This window comes from Pteropus vampyrus, unplaced genomic scaffold (assembly GCF_000151845.1).
Source record: "Pteropus vampyrus isolate Shadow unplaced genomic scaffold, Pvam_2.0 Scaffold15, whole genome shotgun sequence".
NCBI lineage: Eukaryota > Metazoa > Chordata > Mammalia > Chiroptera > Pteropodidae > Pteropus > Pteropus vampyrus.
In genome coordinates this window covers 6,265,624-6,271,358 of record NW_011888796.1, presented here as the reverse complement: position 1 = coordinate 6,271,358, position 5,735 = coordinate 6,265,624, and the positions used below count along the sequence as shown (strand labels likewise).

Here is a 5,735-nt window from a genome sequence, read left to right as displayed (position 1 = left end):
TAAAAGAGAAATAGGAGTCACCAGGTACTTGAACTAAATGAATTGCTACAGCTGGGCAATGAATCTAATTTGGAGTTTTTTCGTAGCTTTGACAAAAATAAAAATATATTGGGCTATATTGTATCTTTGTCTAATAGAAGGAAGTTTCTGGTTAAATATAAAAAATGTTAACCTGAATTCAAAAATTAATTAAACAATGTGACCCAATGTCTTCAACTACAGTTTCACAAAATTGTGAAAGTGTTCTAGAAAACTTCCATGTAGTGATCCTATACAAAGCCTGAAGATACAAAATTAAATTGTAACTCAGTGATGACATTTTATTGGAAAGATTATGTAAAATTATATAAGAAATTTATTTTTAATGATTTAATTCTGTGGTTCCACCAAAACAGAAATACATATATGCTTACAAGTGTAACATATTGCCACGAAATTTCCACTGTTATAGATAGTTAATTCCTTCTGCATCCCTTTCCTCTCTTTGTCTTCCATTCAAGAGAATACATCTGGATGCAAATTAAGGGGACATTATTATGGGTATAATCTTAATACTGTTTAATTTAGAAAAGAAGGTAAATCATTGGCAAAATTCAGCTCTAACTGTATTAATATCAAATTACTTGCAACATGAGCTTTTTTCCAAAATGGTACTTTTTTCTTCCATTTCCACGATCCCTCTTAAATATTAAATTGTTTAGTCTGTGTTTAATATTTAAGTGATGAACATGTACTAAATAGAATTATTTACTATATCTATTAATGAGGTTCAAAATGTATTGACAATTTAATTTCTTAGTACATACATGAGAAAACGTGTTTTCTCATAAAAGGAAATAGAAAGTATTACCTCTCAAAAACTCCAAACCTTGATTGTGAAGTTATCTTAAACTTTACTTGATCCTCTATTTACAGTAGAGTTAATAACAGATGACAACTTTATAGAATCCTCTTCTTGGATTTTTTAGGAGTTAAGACACAAAAAGTAGTCCAACAATAGCTCATACTTCCCCCAAACTAGGAATGGAAAGAATGGAAAGAATGGAAAGACTCAGGAAAAACTACATTTTATCCACATAGTATCACAAACTAAAAAATCCTGAATCTGTGGCTTCTCCATGATTTCCTTCTTTTGGCATTTTCCTAGTGGTGTCAGGTATGAAACAGCCTGACTTCACGTTAGACTTGGAAGGATTAGGAGGGAGTAACGTCCTTTGCTTAAGTAGAAAAGTAAATGACAGAAATATGATTCTTTTTATTACACAGAGGATATAAAATTGTATATAAATATAATTTTGTATTTAAACATTAAATTCCTGCTGTATATAGCATGTTTCATTAAATAAGATCATTAACAATGAGGTCATGGAATGCCTTCCAGGTTATATAATTCCGAGAGTTTCCCAGAGATCATGAAAGTGTACGTAGATGCTGTAGCTGAGAAGCTCAACACAGGGAGAGAACCCAGAAGAACTAGGTAATGTCCTTTGGATTGTTTCTTTCGAATATCAGATGTAGCAAGGGAAAATTTGGAAAATGTCAAAGAGCCTTTTCTGTTGCTGGAAAGTATAGAGACACTATTATTGACTGCAGGGAGATTTAGTCAGCCACTTTAAAAAGTAGGAATGAAGGAAGAAAAGTTGTCATTTAGAGCTGGCCAGAAAGTCATTACTCTTGAATGATTGCGCAAGCTATGAGGGTGCCTGGCAGTTAGGCTAATGTTTTTCCAAAAGAAGACCTTTAAATCTATCCATGACTACATGACAGGTACTTGATTGATGCTGCAGAGTTCTGGGTGAACATGGAAAATATGATTTTGACATGAAAAAAATATTAAAAATAAGTGTTAACAATTGATTTCATTGATTATGAAGAAACTTCACTAAGTCTTCTGGAAAATATCTCATTTTCTGTAATATTTTTCTTTGATAGTTTAGGCAGGTAGATTAATATATGTATATAAAATACCAAAAATTAACGTGATAAATTAACCTAGGACCTACTATCTAGTCAGTCAGACCAAAGGAACTCAAGGGTTACCGATGGAAGAAAAGACGAAATGAATGAATAAATGATCTATTTGATGGAGCTGTTTCTTATTTCGACTAATTGAGGAAGACTGTTTAACAATTGAGACATTTAAGTTTGTGGGTTCTTTAGCCATATTGCTCTTTCTGGAAGTCATTAATCAGTAGGTTCATTTGCTTCTGTTTTGAAAAAATAAAACCAGCCGTCAATAGAAATTTGTCTTCCTTTTCGCTCTATCTGGAAGGCATAGATCTTATTCTTTTGCATAATGGTAACAAGTTAATTTAAATATATATGGGAAAAAAAGAGATAAAAGCTTAGAACCCAGCCTTATTTTCTATAATTTAAGGTTGGAGTTCAATTAACACAAGACTTCAACAGTGGTGCCACGACATAGACATTAATGGCCAATGATCTGGGAATGTATTATGTAATTTGGTCTCCTGTTCACAAGTGAGATAAATGAGAAAATTGATCTGCATTATAAAAGGACTTTCATTATTTGTACTTATTTTTTCTGAAATAAAAGAGAACAGAGCAAAATCATTCATGGAATTGATACCATAGCCTCTTTGTTTCTCACATGAGGTACTAGACTAAAAAACTTGACCCCATAATTTGAGAAGACATGAGTGTTTCTGAAAGCTGTCCAACAGACTAGTGATCTATCATTTGAGAGATAAATGGTTCTCCTTTCTCATCAAAGAGAACAATAATCTCCTAATTATATAAAGAACCAGGCCAAGGCTTTGTGTTTTAAATGAGTCTGTCTTCTAGATTTCAGCAACCAGAGGCTCAGAACATTGGCATATATTGCTGACAAAGACCTGATCACATAGATACCTATTCTTCAGGCCTTGCTGGTTGCATGGATTAGCATAGTTTCCTCTTTTCCACTTCTCTATTTAGAGAGACATTCTCAGATATTATGCCTGAGATTCTTAGGCATAATTATTAACAACACTTGTTTTTACTCTCAAAATGGTTCCAGTTGAAACAATTAATTATATGGTTGCTCCCACATCTTACCAACCTACTATGGAAGTCACGCTTCCAAGCGTGTTCCATAAACACTGAAATCTGCCTCTACTCTGGCCAACCTAGATTTGAAAACATCTTCGGCACTACATGTAATCAACTAAAGAAGAGCAATTGAGACAGTATACATCAACTCGTCATGTGACTGTGAGCAGGTCATTTAAATTTCCTGGACCTCAATTTCCTCATGGAAAATAAGGATATTAAAAAAATAACTTTTTAGCAATAAATGTCATCTTGGCTGAAACCAGCCCCATTTTGGCCCTCTACTCTTATCTCCAATTCAACCCTACGGCCTGGGCACAGGAGGGGTCAGGTGTCCTGTCACTACTCAAAGTCTCTCTTGAAGTCTAATAAACTCAACCATTACGAAGCTGCTATCGATTCTTTATCACCATTTTAACATATTCTTAGCTCCCAGAGACATTCAGACCAGCCTGAGGGAGGCAGAGCCATCATACTGTTGTATACAGAAAACTCCAGCCTCCATCTCCACTCCATGTTGTCCCTAAAGTAGCATGACTGAGAACAACAATGTTCTCTTCAACTGCCTGGAAGACTCAACTCTCATTTCTGAGAAATACGGTACACAGTAAACATAGGTCATCACTTACGACTCTATAGACATAGGTATGTGCATATCCCAACGAATACAACTTCCCATCATTTGCAAACCATTCATTTGTACTCTACCTCTTCTAAAAAAAGATTTGAGTTTGCTTTTATCTCCTCATTGATAACTATAATCTTGTTAGTTTGCTAATTAATTTGCTTTATGATCCAATAAGGGCAACTGCCAGGTCAGAGGTGAAAAATTAAATGAGAATCTTAGCAAGTCAAAATCATGCATGAGATGAAGTTATGGGGAGTACAAAGAAGGAATTTAAAAAAAAACAGAGGAAGACGATCTATACAGAAAATGGAGTGATGATAGAGATAAGAAACTGAGATCAAGCAAGGTCTGAAATCAAGAAAAAGAATCTTTCTAGTTCTCAGAGGGAATGACTTGCCCTAGTACTTCATTTTTTTTCAATTCCTCCGAAGTCCTTCTAATCAATCCTCTTTTTATTGAAAGTCTCATTGAGTCTGTGTTTCTTAAAACCAAAACATCCCTTGAAACCAAGAAGATCCCTGTTCATGAAATCTTTTACTATAACTTCAGCCTAGTTGAGTATATCAGTAAGAGCCCCAATCAAACAGATGGCACACTCAACTTGAAGACTTAAAAAGGTGTGGGCAGGATTAGTAGAGCCACGGGGGATGCTGTAGAAACCCAAGGTTAGTAATTGCAGAGTGCTTACCACACCTGTGCCCAAAAGAGCAAAAGGAGGGAACATTTACTTTACTGGAATTTTGGGGAGAGTCCCATGTAGAGAGACACCTAGAGAGGAGCAGTGACTTAGGTTAAAGAACACAGCCAGCCTGAAGCAATCTCACTGGGATGGAGTCAGGGGAAATATGTCCTGACCTCACTTCTCTGCAGCATTCTCTGTGGGATAAATTTCTGACTACAACTTTCTAATAAAGTGGTTAAATCTCCTGCACTCATAGCTTAAAGGGAGGAAGCATTTACTTTCTGAAAGGTGAGGTGCGGGCCCTGCCTAGTCAAACCCAAATATACCAGACTGCCTACAGCATCCACCTGGCCGAAGAAGGCAGGGGCAGTACCTCCTGTGTGTCACCCTGGAAGGAGAAGTCATACTGACAAAAGGAGCAGTGGGCAGTAATGAGAAGTGGCAGCGGAGTGTGAAATCCTGCCGCTGGCCAGCGGCAACTGAAAACAAGGCCGAAAATAGCTCAGGCAGAACCCCAGCTTTGGAACAGGGATAGACACGGTGCTTTTATCAAGAGGCTTCCTTTTAAGCCATTTAGAGAATTCGTGGAAATGATATTGTTGCTTATTTTTATTCCCAGCATCCATTCCCAAAGGAACCCTGAGGCACAACGCCCTTCAGTGCCTCCGGGGAAAATGAGACTATTCTGGTAGAGCTGAGAAAGCAACAGGGACACAGGCAGATGACACCTCACAGGGACCAGAGTCCAGAAATAATTTGCATGTAAAACATGAAGAAGAAATGCTGTCTCACTCTCATAACTACTTTTAGTTCTTTTTGTGGAGAATAAAAATATCTTTTTTTTCAATTTCTATCACCAGGTCTTTGTAAAGTAGATCACCGTGTTCTCAGCTCTCATATTGATTCTGTGAAACCCAGTAGGGCTTCCTAAAAAGTAAATGTCTTAAGAAATAAATGCATTTTCTGCACTATCTCTACCAACCTCTCACAACTACTCCCTTAAAATCATGAAAAATTCCATGAAATATTAATATCTGTACTATTTTCAAAAGAAGTATTACAAGTCTCAAACATGATTACCAATTCCAGAGCGTAAATTCTGCATTGATATAACTTAATAGACCTGTACTGAGTTTCTTCTATGTACTGGAGACTCAGAATACTAAAACGGGTTTTAAATGGCCTGGTCTTCAGGGAAATAGACACACAAACAAAGGATTATGTAGTAAAGTATGATAAGTAAAATAAGACTTTATATCTTATAAAATGTAAGATCGCTACATAAAAGAGAGATGATCGAAACTTTTGTGGGGGGAAAAAAGCCTTCCTGGAATAAATGGCATATGAAATTGACTTTAAAAGATAAATAAGAGT

The 5,735-nt window shown here is 36.1% G+C and overlaps 1 long non-coding RNA gene across 1 annotated transcript; it reads left to right on the top strand.

The window, feature by feature from the left end:
* Nucleotides 1-1,173: 1,173 nt before the first annotated feature.
* Nucleotides 1,174-5,160, top strand: LOC111734607. Its single transcript, XR_002778512.1, has 3 exons — nt 1,174-1,230; nt 1,382-1,477; nt 4,981-5,160. It is a non-coding gene; the product is annotated as an uncharacterized LOC111734607 (long non-coding RNA).
* The last annotated feature ends 575 nt before the right edge of the window (nt 5,161-5,735 follow it).